Consider the following 16128-nt stretch of genomic DNA (forward strand, 5'->3'; position numbering starts at 1 on the left):
ACTAAGATGTAAATTGGAGCCGTGAGGTCAAATAATAGAACAAGTGAGGGAGTTTAAATATCTAGGCATCACATTATCTAGTTACGGAAAGCTCGAAACCGAAGTGGAAGATCAAGTAAATAGAGCAAACAAAGCCGCAGGCTGCCTAAATGAAATAATATGGAGAAATAAAAATATCGGGAAAGAAACGAAAGGCAGAATTTACAAAACAGTCATCAGGCCAATAATGACATACGCCGCAAAAAGAAAACCTGACAAAAAGGATGTTAGAAACAGCAGAGATGAAAACACTTAGAAAAATTGATGGTAAGACACTATGGGATAGAGCTAGAAGTACAGATATACGACGTAGATGCAAGGTGGAGAACATTACAAACTGGGTAAGAAATAGAAGAGTAGAATGAAACGATCATATAAGCCGAATGACAGCAAATAGAGTAGTAAAGGGAAGACCACGAAAACGATGGAATCACAACTTACTGGAGGCACATTGAAAAACAGAGTCATGTCTATATAAAAAGAAGCAGAAGAGAAGAAGAAAAACACAAAACCTTTTAATTTCCATCTATTATTTATTATTTTTTATATACATAAATGATACCTAATAAAAACTTAATTTCTTTATACATGCTACAAATTTATAAGCGAATTTGATTTTTGACGCTATGTTAAACTGAACTGGATGTTAACTGAAATGTTTTTGTTATTAAAAACATTTGTAACATTTACATAATTCGATAAATATTTTTTAATAATCAACTTACCTCAACAGGGTTTCATTCGGCAAATAATTAAAAAAAAAATGGTAGGAATTTTGAATAAGCTTTTGTTCAGTTTCATTACCTTGTAATTTAACAGCATCCTTAATCCTTATTTATCTAAAAATATTATTTTTTAAAGAACATTTATCATATTTATTTAAGAAAAACTTACCAACGCATTAGCTGATCAAACAAGTGGAAAACTTTGACTATCCATAATAATAAAATTCAAAATAGAACTAACTAATTAACTAAATAGAACTAAAAAAGAATTAAACAAAAATAACAGATTTTAACGTGAATAATACAAATATTTATTAAATTGTAACAACTCAAATATTATATTTTAAATATACAAGAAAAATTGTATGGGTTTAGTATACACTTCCACAATTTAGAATTCCCGACTCGAATGGACCTTAACATAGGTACATTTTTTTCAACAAAATTTATTGAAAAAAAATTGGGCTGGAAAGGGTTAACTGTAGTTAAACTGTGACATATCTCTCGAACGTGCTGGAACAGATATGCAACACAAATGTCATAATCAAGTGTAATTGTCAAAAAACTTTTAAACCAATGGGTGCGTTCAATGAGCAAGGATGTAGTATTTATTTTACGTCAAGACGTCATTCATTTAAATCAACAAGTTTACAATATATTTTTCTTATTTATAGAACGTGCCATACTGTTATCACTGTTATGGTCTTAACTTTTTTTTTTGAAAATTTTTATTGTATTTATTAGTTATGGACGTAAAAGTTAAGGAAGAATTTGGAGAATATGAAAAAATATATGCAGAAACTCAGTTATGCACATCAATAGACATTGAAGACATTAAAAATGAACCAGAACATTGCTCAGGTGAGGTAACCAGTAGAAACACCTAATTACAAAAAAAATGTGAAAAAACTTTTAAACCTTTTAAAAAAAGTACAGTTTTGCACGATTTCGGACATAAAAAGTTAAATACAAGGCAGCACATTATTATCAAGGAATCCTCAAAAGAAAATGTTTAAGTACTTATATTTTTTAGTATGTTTACATTAATAATATTTATTGTGAAATATTAACATTTGTAATCTATAAATAGGCGTAAGTTAAAAATAGTTTTGAGAAATAAGCATTGTACAGTAGTTCATGTGCATTATTATTTCTTATTATGCTTTGTGGTTCAGCCTAACTGTCTAACCAGCAAGGGGATAAAAGAGGAAATGTTGCTTCAAAAGATGTAACATGATAGGCTTTAAATTTGGTATGATGTATTTTAATTCCCTTAATTTAAGTTGTGTGTGTCAGTTTAGAGGTATTTTCTTATGATACATTTACTATTCTAATAATATACCTATTTTTCTCTTGTTCATGTTGAGTCCCATTCTAGCTAAATTGGTCAACACTTTTCACTCACACTTTTATGTTTCTTATTATTTTATCTCTTCCATACTAGCTTAATATAGATATTGTAGATTTATTATATATAGTAGTATATCCATAAAGATATGCAGTCTACTAACCAGCATGTTTCCTAAATTTTAAACCTAGCTCTTTTATTCTAATAAATAAGACAATCAGTAGGGCAATAAGAAAAAGTATGGAACTACAAAGAAGAAAAATCAAACAAATAATATAGGAAATTAAAAGCATGGAGATTTTATAAAGAAACATACACAACAAAAAACTTAAATAAATAAGCTAAAATAGACCAGAAGATAACTACAAACAAAGGTGAATACTAATGATAGTTGAAGAATTTTTCACAAACCTCATAGATCCAGAGAAACAGATAAAAGTACATAAGTTTCAGTCACTTTAAAAACAGGAATATTAAACTAAAAATTGCATTTGATGCCTGATATAACAAAGTCAGGAATTACAGATGTCTGAAAGAAAATAAATAATAATAGAGCTCCAGGTGAAGATGAAATAAAGCATAGAGGACAAAAACTAATTGAAAAAATTAAACCACTAAGAAATTTACTTTGATCTCCATAATGTCATCAGTGTAAGAAACAAAGCGTATTATTATTGCCATTTGTTATGTTTTACTGGTATCTGGTGTACAGTCTAATATGACTTTCTTGAATAGATTTAATCTTGAATTGACTTTCTTGAATAATATTTACTTTCTTGAATAGATGATATTTTATTTCTTATTGTATTTCCTAGCATGTCAATTAATTTATTTTGTGTGTCTACTTAAGTAGTGGGTTCTGTTTTTTAGTAAGTACTCTCTCAAAGTGTCTCCATAATTGGGTCAAAATTTCCAAACAATTCTACTAGTTTTAAATTGTTTTAATTGTTTAAATATGTTTTTAAATTGTTATTATTTCTATCTTTGAATGATCCACTACAAGTCAAATTTTGTCCTCCCAAAAATTTCATTATTTCTATTAATCTTATTGAAACATTTATTTTAAGCTCTCTCTCCATATTCTCTAATTTGTTCTTGACAATCAGTAGTAGTTTTATTTGTCAATTTTGTTTCTAATTTTTTCCATTTTAGAAAGTTTTTCATGTGATTTCTGCTTGTTTTGTGTCAATGTAAATTTTTAAATCCTTTGGTAAAACTACTAGATTCTGCAGTTGCAAAAGTCCTACAAAAAAAGCAGAAAACAGAATTTAAAGATGAAGAATATATTAACCATGTTCTGAAGACAATCTTCACATGTTCCATTTCTGGTTGATTTCCTTTTGCATATCAGTTTAGTGTGAACATGTCCTCTTTCGATTAAAGCTAATCTGATTTTTTCAGTAACTTTTGGCTATTTCCTTATATCCTCTAAACATTCCATTGATTCTGGAGATATTTTATGGCCCGTAAAAATACATCAAAGTGAGTAAATGTGAGTGCCTCTGTCTCCCCAGAGTAAGTTTGTTAACCAAAGATACATAATCCACTGTTGTAGAATACACTGTAAGAGTTTTTATCAACAGGTCCTCGAAGACACTTTGTCTTAGAAGCAAGTAACCGATGTAGAGCCATACGTTGCCATGTTACCAATTCCAACAGTAACCTAAACATCCTAATTTTTACTAGTATATAATGTAACATATTTGTAAATTTATAACATTTAAAGAGTTTTCACCCATATATTTTAGTGGCTCATAGCATGTGCACTTTGTTATACTGATGATGGAATTTACATTCCGAAAACGTTCTGTATTTGTGATATAGCCCGTTTGGGTATTTTATTTATACCTTTTACTAAAAATTTTGAAATAATTTTTTTTTTTTTAAATACATAAGTTTTTCTTAAAATTTTATTGGACCTACAGGAATAAACATCAACAAATTGTGTGGATGTGGATGTCCCCGGTAAATTAGGTTCGGTTACAATTTTATTGTACCCAGAATCGGACAAAATATCATCACTTTTGGCTTTTTTAAGAAATTGGTTAAGATAGCCAGATTGTTTTTTGCCATCTCTTCTTTTTTGGGTTTTTATTTTTCGATTTTGTGCCCCAAATAACTCTTTTTTAAATCCTTTTTGTATAACTAACTAAAAGAATAACGTTAATAATGTCAATATTATGCTTGTGCAGTAATGTGAAACTGCAATGTAATAAAAGTACAGTATGTATGTATGTACAGCGTTAACATGCCATTGCTGGATGGATAATTTCAATTGTTTTTTGTTTTTAGCTATCAGCTTCCAATCTCTGATTCCCATCTCTCTGACAGCTTCCATCACTACATCTCTCCATTTCTTTGTTGGTCTTCCTTTTTTTCGTCCTCAGGTACTTTCCAAGTAATATTCTTGACTAATCTATTACCTTGCATTCTTTCTAGATGTACAAGCTATTCTAGTCTATGTTTTTTCACCACTTTTGTTATTGTGGGGTTAGCATACAAATGATATACTTCTGCATTAGTTTGTCTTCTCCATTATCCCTGTACTAATTTTCCACCAAACATTCTGCGAAGTATCTTGCTTTCCCCATGCTTCCAATCTGTTTTGTATGGTTTTGTTCATAGTCCATGTCTCAGCAGCATATAGCATTGTGGGTCTAATTATAGTTTTTTATACTCTTATTTTTGTATTACGAGATATATCTTTGACCTTATTTATATACAACTGATCCATCCTCCACCTCCAATTTAAAGGATCCCCTGGTGTTGATTCCTTTTTTGCTCAAGATCTCCATGTACTTTGATTTATTGTTATTAACTTTCAGTCCCATTTTAGAGCTTTCCCGAATCAGTCTTTTTGCTATATTTGATAGTTCTTTTCCTTTTCTTGCAATGAGAACCACATCATCAGTATATGCTAAGCATTGGTGCTCCTTGTATAAAATAGTTCCGGACCTATTTATCCCACTATCCTTCACAATTTTTTCTAGAACAATATTGAATAGCAATGTAGACAACGGGTCTTCTTGGCGAACACCTTTTTTCACTTCAAATTCTTCTGAGACTGTACCATTGCATTTCACAGTACAAATGGTTTGTCTAATTGTCATTTTTACCAATCTTACTATTTTTTTGGCACTTGGAATTCTTTTAGCGTTTCTATTAATTTGTTTATTTCTATTGTATCATAGGCGGCTTTGTAATCAATAAAAAGTACTTGTGCTGAAATGTTGTATTCATAGCAATTGATCAGGATTTGTTGCAGCATAAAAATTTGATTGGTTGTTGATCTTCCTTTCCGAAATCCTCCCTGGTATTCTCCTAGATTCTTCTCTACATATATTTCTAATTGTTTTTTAATTAGTATGGCGAGCACTTTATATATTACCTCTAATAAGGATATTCCTCTATAGTTTGCGCATTCAGTTCTATCTTCCTTTTTGTGTATAGGAATTATAATCGACTTATTCTATTCTGGAGGCATTTCTTCGGCATCCCACACCACACTTCTAGTATTAGCTCACTAAGTTGGTTTATTAAGGCCTCTCCTCCATATTTTAAGTTCTCTGCCACAATGCCGCTCTCCCTGGGTTTTTTTTTGATTTTTCATATCTTTTATTATTTCTTCAATTTCTTCTCTTGTGGGCTTTGGTATTTCTTCTATTGCTATTTGAGGTTTAGGAACATTATAATTTTCTTCAGTAGTCACTCCGTCATTTAGCATATCTTCGAGGTATTCTTGCCACCTTTCACATATTTGGTCTTCGTCCACTATCAGGTTTCCTTGCTTATCTTTTACATTCATCGTTCTTCCCTGATACCCAGTTTTAATGTATTGTACCTGTTTGTAAAAATTTTTTATTTCATGTTTCTTGTAATTTTCTTCAATACCCTTTATTTTTTATCCATATACTTTCGTTTCCTCTCCCTTAGGATTTTCTTTACTTTTTTCGCTGTTCGGCATACCTATCTAGGTCGTCTTGTTTTTGCGATCTAAACTTTTTAATCTCAAATGTGATCTTTTTTAACTCTGTTCTACATTCGTCATCGAACCAGTGGTTTTTTCTAAATCTTGTTGTTCTTGGCATGTTCTTCGACGTTGCTTCTTTTATATTGTTTGTCATTTTCAAGAACTTTTGTTGTATGTTACTTACAATAGCCAATAGCAATACCAATCTTGTTTGGTGTAGGTTTCTTGTATATCCTTTTGATAATCCTACGCTACCTCAAATTTCGCAGTTTTTCAAAATTAAATTTACGTTGCACTTTCTTTTTCCGCTTATGCTTTTTAATTATTGCTTCTCTCATATTAATTCTAACCAAAAAATGATCTGAATCTACGTCAGCCCCTCTGCACGTTTTCACATTTGTTATTAAATTGGCGAACTTCTCTTGTATTAAGATGTGGTCTATTTGATTAGTTTCATTTGATCTCGGATTTTTCCACGTTCCTTTGTATATATATATATATATATATATATATATATATATTGTTATGATGTGTTGTTTGTGAATGATGAGCAATGAGTATTTTTAATAATATAATATATAGAGTTTTTATCGCGGTTCTCAAAGAATTAGTTTGTAAGTACTTTTTTAAATTATCTTTATTAGATCTACTATGAAACACACATATATATCTAAACTAGCTACTGTAAATTTAAAATAAACTATCTTTAAATTGAAATTCTTATGAAACTAATTAAATTCTATAGACAATGTAAAATTTAAACAAACTATCTTTAAAATTGAAATTGTTATGACACTAACTAAATTATATTAACAAAATTTTTGTACCTTTCTGTCACTGAATGCCTAAATGAACTGTTTTCCACTATATAGATTATAATCACCACTCAAATGTCTTCTTCTCAGCTTCGGTTATCCTTGTTTTTATGAAATTACTTTTTCCAATTATCAGCTTCCACCAATTTAAGATATTTTTCTTCACAGCATTTATAAACCACCAAGCAAACCAGCAAACAGCATTTAGATTTATTCTTCTTTTCTATATACCAATATCCAATCACCAAATATATTATTTAATTTTAATATTCAATTAATACTTCTTCCATTATCCAATTATCATTTATACATAACATAATTTTTAATCTTCAATATTATTTTCTTTATATTGTTTCTTAATATTGATTTAACTCACTATATTGAACAATTGTAACTGATTGACTGCCTCTAACTAATTTTCATACTAAAAAACTCATAACTGATTGACTAACTGAATGGACTTTCTTACTAAACTTTCTGACTGACTCCCTTTCTGAATCCAAATCACCGGGTATTTATATCTTTTTGGATGTTCCAGAACCATCTGGTAAGAAATCATGTTCCATTTGTTCTATTAAATACATGTCTGAATTTTCTGGAACAAACCATTTCGCAAACAAGGCCATCTCCGGTGATCTAGAGAATTTCATACTTTTCTATTAATAATTTTGTTGACATTTAGGCTTTTCAGATCAGAATAAACACTTAAATCAGTAAATATATATAAATTAAACATTTTAAACTAACATTATTATTATAACCCCACTTTTTATTCGTAATAATTCTTAATTTCTATCTGTCACTTCGAGAGTATGTATATCTGGTTGCCTAATCACATGGCTCACTTAAATATATTTACAACATTAAAATACAACTTTTTACAATTATTATATGCTAATTTCTTAAAAATGCCCTCACATAAATAATTTTTATTAAATTCTCTAGTATATAACTTCTTAAAATAACCAAATACTTGTTATATCTAATATTATCTAGTAGTGTAACTTATAAATTATTTTCTATAAACACCAATCATATCAATATATATATATGTATATATATATATATATATATATATATATATATATATATATATATTTTCCTGAAATATGTACTCCTTATTTTCATCCTGTTTTCAATTGCGAATGTAATCAATCTTTGACCATTATCATTTGTATTCAAATGTTTACTTTCACCCCGTCATGTATTTATACATATATATCTTCTCTTCCGACCTTTGCATTGCCGTCGCCTATAATAATTTTAATATCTTGTCTGGGCATTTCTTCAAACAATGACTCTAATTCTTCATAAAATTCATCTCGCACTTCCCCTTTTTCTTCTGTTGGAGCATGTATATTTATCAGCGATATCATGTACTCTTTCCCTTTAATTCTATTTGCACACATTCTGTCAGATTTTGCTACGAATCGTTTTATCTGCTCCACGTCTTTATGTACTAGAAAACCCACTCCAAAATTCCTATTATCGCCTCCACTTGTATAAAACGTGTATGGGTTCATCTTTTGAATGTTGTTTCCCGTTAAATGTGTTTCCTGTATTGCTATGATGTGTATTTTATATTTTTTAAGTTCTTCTATTACGTTAATTAATGCTCCCTCCTCGTATACTCCTCGTACATTCCATGTGGCAATATTTAGGTATATTCCTATTTTTTATTTTGCTATTTATGTTCAAACTCATTTTCCTGTTCATCGCTAGGGTCCGTTGGCATAACCGTTTTTTGGGTCCATATTTCTAGAATTTTCTCGTTTGAAAGTGCCATTTCCATTTTATGCCATCCACAGTTAGTTTGTACCCTATCTTCACATTTTACCTTCAGCTCTTAATTCTTTGCCTTTATTTACAATTTCCTGCCTCATGTGTCTTTCTTTTTCGGTCAGGTTTGCTTTTTTCTTTTATTACCTTAATTTTTTCGCCATAATCCTTCATTTGTACCAGACATATTATTGTTTTTTGGCTTAATTGCAGATTATATTTCGACATCCTCTTTTAGGTGCTTCTGTATAAAATCTTTTCCGTTATTTTTTAAGAGTGTTCTTCCTTTGATGAAGAGGTGTTTGACATTGAAGAATTGTCGTTGGATGAAGATTTGTTGCAAATTCTAGATGAACGTATAAGGCCTAAAAATAAGAATTATCTTGAAGAAACGGTGTCAAGTTAAAATAATTGTGAATTTATTGAACACTTTCGTGTTAGTCGTGCTGTTGCGGAAGATATTGCGAACCACTTCAGATATTCACAATATTTTCATTACCAAGCGGGAAGCAATGGAAAGCTTGGATAATATAAACGAACATTAATATATTTATGGTTCGTTTCGATACTTTCTGAATCCAACATATTTTTTATCGTGTTCCCAAAATGGGAACGTTGGCGTTTAAAAGGTTAAGAATTTAGATTGGAAAACAAACAGTATAAAAATAGATGATACATGCTTGAACAACTTGTGTTTCACCAATGAAATACAGAAGAGTTTGCTGTGAAACTCTGAGGACCTCATCGCCTATTTTATATATAAATAACTAAAAAGCACCTAATAGAAAAAAAAAACTAGAAACAAATTACCAAAAAAAGACTATATATTAGAGATCAATACTAGTAATAAATTTAGGATAAGATTGTATACGAAACAATGACTAATGAAAAAATGACTAAAAATTGTAAGATTGGCGAATGGATTAAGTGTCCGCAGTCATATAAACACAAACAAACAACAACAACCAATGAACTAGCTCAAAATTGAGGAAAAACAACAAAGATAGTACGTGAACTCATTCAAACAACTGAAAGATTTGGTTTAAATATTAATAAGAATTTAGATTGGAAAACAAACAGTATAAAAATAGATGATACATGTCTGAACAACTTATGTTTCACCATTTAAATAGCTCAAAATTGAGTAAAAGCAAAAAAGGTAGTACGTGAACTGAAAGATTTGGTTTAAATATTACCTCTCTGTGACTAAAAGGATGACAAATTTTTCTATATTTAGTTTTTTATCTGTAAGCCTTGATTGTTCGGAAAATAAAATAAAGTTAATACAAGAATTGGATTATTTCTTTGTAAAAAATTATTTATAATTTCCTAGATGTTGTTGATATCAACCAGATACCAAATAGTATTAGATGTTAAATTGTTTATTATTACGTTTATTTTTTCTATAGTAAAAAAATCTTGTTTTTTAGATTCTCCTCAATATAAGGATAGATTGGACGTATGTATTACGGATCAACTAAAGGAGAGAAAAAGTCAACAGGGAGAAGAAAAATCATCAAAATCCAAAAATTCAAAATTAAATAATCAATATAAATGTGAAATTTGCTTTAAGCAGTTTCCTAACGTAACAAATTATAAACGCCATTTGAAAACACACACTGGCGAAAAGCCTTTCAAATGTGAAATTTGTTTTAAACAGCTTACACGTGGAAGTCATTTGAAAAGACATTTGAGAACCCACACAGGGGAAAAACCTTTTAAATGTGACATTTGCAGTCAATCATTTTCCTTCAAGAATAATTTGAAAGATCATTTAAAAAGACACACTGGAGAAAAATCTTTTCAATGTGGGATTTGTAATAAGCAGTTTGTTCAGAAGAGCAATTTGAAAGACCATATGATAAGGCATACTGGAGAAAGATATTATAAATGTGAAATATGCTTAAAGAATTTTTCTCGAAGTGGAGTTTTGAAAAGACATTTGAAAACACATACGGGAGAAAAACCTTTTGAATGTGAAATTTGTTCGAAACATTTTTATACCAAGAGTCATTTGAAACGCCATTCCATAATACATAAGTAGGAAAAAGTGTATAATTGTGAAATTTGTTTTACTCAAACACTGAGTTAAAAGCACTGAGCACATTACAAAGCACTGAGTTAAAAGATGATATGAGAACACACACTGGTGAAAAAAGTTTGGACTGAAGAGTTATAATAAATAATTTTCTCAGAATACCTATTTGAAAGGGCATTTGAGAACGGAAAGTAGCTACAAATTTGTAAAGTTGAAATTTGTTTTAAACTGATTCATGTGAAATAAAAAATACCTATGTGTATTGACAACAAACATTATCTTCACCTTATTAGTAAATATGAATAAAGTTTTCCATTCATGCACTTTTACTCCTATAATTCTTATGTTCTCTAATATCTTTCCACTGTTTGGGAATTTGTTATTTAACCCACATTTCTTTTGTTATTTAACCCTCATAAATAATAGATAAATTATTTTTTTGTTTTCCTGAATCAGGCCATCTTATTTCGCTCATCCCCAAGATGGCTGTTTTCATTCTCATCGCTGCTTCAGAGTTTGCCAGTTACCTGAATACGAATAAGCTGTGTATGTTCCATGTGGCAATGCATAATATCCTGTCATCTATTTGTATTCTCTTGTCACTTCCTTGGAATCTCAATGGTAGTAACCCAGACAGAGGGCCCTATTCTAGTTTTCGTCTACTATTTTAGATTTTTGGGAAATATGATAGGATGGATTTTCTTTTGCCTTCCCTAAAGTTTGGGATATCAGAGGAAATAAATATTTTGGTCTAATTAATTCGTTTTTAGGCAATATTGAGACCAAATGAATTTCTAATAATTTTTCTTTTAATATTATAGAATTCTTTTCCAGGACTGTTAATAGTGTGATGAAAAATTGCTTTTACAACTATTAATAAAAGAAAATGACGAAAATAAATAAACTATATTTTAACATTGTGAACACAAAGTATATAGAAATCAGTATTAGCAACCATACTATAATAATTATAGTAGACATACTAGAATTCCACTCCTTTTTACTAAGTACTATCATCTCTCTCTCTCTCTCTCTCTCTATCTCTTCTCTCTCTCTCTCTCTCTCTCTCTCTCTCTCTCTCTCTCTCTCTCTCTCTCTCTGTGTGTGTGTGTGTAGTTCCATCCCTCCTTGTGGAGTATTTGGCGCTTATGCGTTTTTTGGTCAAAAGTTTAAAATTGCTGACTGGCCGGGTCAGCGAAATATACAATCATAATCCTTCCATAATTAAGAACAATAAAGTACCTGTAAACACATAATTAAGATAAAAACATACTATAAAAAGTATAGTTATTAAAAAAATACGAAAATAAAGAATAAAGTGCCTCAATTAGCAAATCAGTTTTTTTTTTCTTCTTGATGTGCCTATCCGTTACGAATGTTGGCGATCATCATGGCAATCTTTATCTTATCTGCAGCAGCGCGGAAAAGCTGCACAGATGTTGTATTGAACCAGATTCTGAGGTTCTTTGACCAAGATGTTCTTCTTCTTCCTGGACCTCGTTTTCCAAATATTTTTCCTTGTAGGATGGCTTGAAGGAGAGCATATCTGGATTCATTTCGCATAATACGTCCGAAGAATTGTAACTTTCGAGATTTGATGGTGTTCAGTACCTCTCGGTTCTTACTCATTCTTGTGAGGACCTCCTCATTTGTTACTCTGTCAGTCCACGGGATCTTAAGTATTCTCCGATGTAGCCACATTTCAAATGCTTGCAGTTTTCTGCACATATCTTCGTTCAAAGTTCACGATTCAATACCATAAAAAAGGACAGAGAAGACGTAGCATCGCAGCATTCTTACTTTTGTATCCAGGGAGAGGTTGTGACTTGAAGAAGGCCCCCATCCGATTGAAGGTGGATCTAGCTATTCTGATGCGTTCTCTAATCTCCTGGTTGTTGGTCCATTCTTCATTTATGATGGTGCCGAGGTAATTGTAGTGCGTCACTCTTTCTACAGGGGATTGGTTGAGTTGAGGTAGAGTTGACCTTCTGTTATCCTTTTCTTGTTAATTATCATAAGCTTTGTCTTCTTAACGTTTATATTGAGTCCATATTGTTGACTGTAATACGTGATTTTGTTCATAAGAACTTGTAGGTATTTTTTTTTAATTGATTATTAATATGATACCTATACGAAAATCAACAACTAAGCGGTGTCGTTATGGAGTATATAAGAGTGATACACGCTATAAATAATTTAAAGGCAATATACAGGGTGTTTCACGACGAGCTAACACTATCCATATATGGGAAACTATTTACACGATATTTATCCAAAAAATTGGTTTGGTATGATCATTGTTATCAAGACTAGACTTTGCTTTCTTGACTTTTTGTTGAAAACAACCAAAATGTGTTAAATTTACCTACTCTATTCACAGTGTCATGGGTAGTTCGTGGTCGATATGGATATCTTTTATCAAATAAAGCACACATTCAATAAGTCGTTTCTATGACTTTGCAAAAGGACCAATAACAAAAAAATAATGACAAATATTTGGTGGTTTGGTGAACGACGATTTTTTCCAGCGGTTGTCGGTAGACAAACGCAAAATGTTAAATACAATTGTAAGCCACAAGGCCAGTGACCAACAATTAAAGAAGAAAGAGTAACGAAACCTCCACTGAATTGGAATTTTCTATTATATATTTTTTACAATATTCTTGGTCTAAACGAAAGTACAAATCAATTCACTATTTTAAGTTGATACTTTTTTTATTTAGTTCGTTGTGTCTGAAATTATTCAATTGTACCAGACATATATTGTTTTTTGGCTTCATTGCAGATTCTATTTCGACTTCCTCTTTTAGGTGCTTTTGTTTAAAAACTTTTACGTTATTTTTTAAGAGTGTTTTATCTGTTACGACTATTGGTAGACCCGTAATTACTATGTTATTTCTTTTCATCTGTTTTTCAATTCTTTCTATTTTGTTTTCAACCTGGTTTAATTTGTTGTTTGTTTCTTCCAATTCTTGCTTTATATTTATATTTTCTTTTTTCAGTGCTATCATCTCTTCTCTATATTCCTTATTTTCATTCCTGATTTCTTTCAGTTCTCCCATCATCTTTTTGAACATACTCATAACGTCGTCCACATCCTCTGAATCTTCTTCCCTTGGTTTTCTTTTGCTTCGGGTTCTGGCCGTTTTTTTGCTCTGCAGGAAAAGTGAAGTTGACCCTCTATCTTTTCTCTTCTTGCCTTCTGCGTTATCATCACTCTCCGTGTGCATCATATCTGTTCCTGAACCGCGAAAGGAACTAGATTAGCTTCAACCGCTCAAAAATCCAGTTCCTATCAGTCCTCAGTTCATGTTTCGTAGACTTACTACGGTTGCCTCTTTCGACTAACCAATGAACATTAAGCCTGAAATTACGTCACGAGAGTACAGTAATTTGAATCGTAACATTGTTAATCATCGTTTTTATGTCTTTGATATGTGGAAAATAGTAAAGATAGTTATGAAATAATGATGTCTAGTGGATTTTAATACCTAATTATGGAAAACTGTTGATATGTAGGCAGTTTGGTACTTAAAATTAATCAGAACCGGTTGTTAACGTTTATCCAATGTTAATGCAGGATTTACGTAAATCTAGGACATCAATCTCCATTTTACACGTTTTGTATTCTTGTGTACTCTGGTGACGTAACTCAAGCATCCCCACCCCAGTCGGAAGAGGCAACCGTAGTAAGTCAACGAACCGTCTCCCCAGTTAGCAGATTATTTTTAGCTTTGGCAACGTCGCACAACTAACGAACAGAGTTCCACTAGTATGACTGTTTCGAATTGTAAAGAACCTTACTTATTCTTATCACTTCAAACACTAGTTTTTATAGTACATCCACTAATAATTTTCCAACATAAACATGTCTCATTTTGGTATCAAAGAGACCGCCTTTCAAATCAAGGTTGTCAGACATATTTCCTAAAATTCCTAAGGTTATATTTAAAAAATATTCTCTATTCGTTATTATTCAATTGCTAGTCAACGAACGACACTCTTAAAAAATAATATGAACATATTCTCAAAAAATATATATATATAAATTAATTAACTAGGTACTAATATTTCCATGGACTCTTCACTAATGAATTAAAGCAACCGTGAACTTTGTATATATTACTTATATTCTAAGTAATTTTCGAATATTGGCAACATTGTAGTCTGGAGAGAATTTGAACGTTCGACGTTGCCCTGTTGGTGAATTTAGCGGTAATACTTTTATAGATATAATGATCGACTTTTAAGAAATCAGACAACTTTTAAGAATCCAAGTTCTCAAAAACGGTTTCAAGAATTGTATTATTTTTTTCCAAATTTCATTGATTTTATACCTTACCTGGAAACATGAAAAATTGCAGATATATTAATAATGGTATTAAGGTTATATTCACTAATTTTAAACTCATGCATTATGGCAACAGCGAAACGCAAAGCCGTAAATTCTAATGAACACCTGTTTGTCTGGCTATGTGACACCCTAAAATATTTCCTTTTGCATTGGCGGAGGCTTATTATAAGGTATAAGTAATATAAGTTATAAGTAATATTATATTTTTCTAGGATGGCATTTTTTAAGATGCATTAACTTCTGTGTTATCAATAAATAATGACAATTATGTTAATGACAGCTCCGAATTAAAAAATAAAGATTTGCACGTACAATCCCAAAGAATAGTTTTAAATATGTATGAGTGTGTTCAATTTTTTCACATGCGAAAAATCATGTCATTTTTTCGCTGTATTACTAGCTACCATTCTACCACAATTTTACAATTATTTCCCGTTCTCCAACCCTTCCTACTCACATTTTAACCCCACTCCATTAGAAATACAGACAGTTGTAAGATAGCAAAGAAAGACACACTCTCTTGCCTGTTGTCTCTCGATGATAACAGACACTCTCTCTTGACTGCTGACTGTTGCTAGAGACAGTCGTCCTCTCTTTCGTCTGCTGAGTCCTACTAGGCAGACGTATTATCTCTCTATCTATCGCTACCTATCGCTTGGTACAGATTTACCACGCTTTTTCTCTACTCTAATTATCTCTCTCGCTTATAGTTACGCGAAAAATACCGCAAGTACTATTTTAAATCGTGTACAGACGCAAATGTGCTATATCTCGTGTGATCTAAGTGTTAGTACGGCGAAACACGTCTTCAGAAACCGGTAACCGGACAGTTTCCCCGTATGAAGAACAACCGCGACTGAAAGCCTCTAAATACCGCGAGTGTGTGTATGTGCAGCAGAAGAATTGGTAAGACTTTATATAAACTTAATTTGCTATAATCTGTATAACCTTTTACCACATATCCTAATTTATTTGAACCAGCCCTATGTAATACAGTCCTCTTTAACTGAAATTATATTCATAATTTCACATATGTACACCCTTTTTGTACATATTGTGG

At 31.1% G+C, this 16128-nt stretch overlaps 1 long non-coding RNA gene across 1 annotated transcript; it reads left to right on the top strand.

Annotated features, from left to right (window-relative positions):
* The first annotated feature begins 1350 nt into the window (after window positions 1-1350).
* On the top strand, window positions 1351-11037 carry LOC140447592 (uncharacterized). The gene is made up of 2 exons (XR_011951609.1): window positions 1351-1625; window positions 10107-11037. It is a non-coding gene; the product is annotated as an uncharacterized lncRNA (long non-coding RNA).
* The last annotated feature ends 5091 nt before the right edge of the window (window positions 11038-16128 follow it).

This window comes from Diabrotica undecimpunctata, chromosome 1, assembly GCF_040954645.1.
Source record: "Diabrotica undecimpunctata isolate CICGRU chromosome 1, icDiaUnde3, whole genome shotgun sequence".
NCBI lineage: Eukaryota > Metazoa > Arthropoda > Insecta > Coleoptera > Chrysomelidae > Diabrotica > Diabrotica undecimpunctata.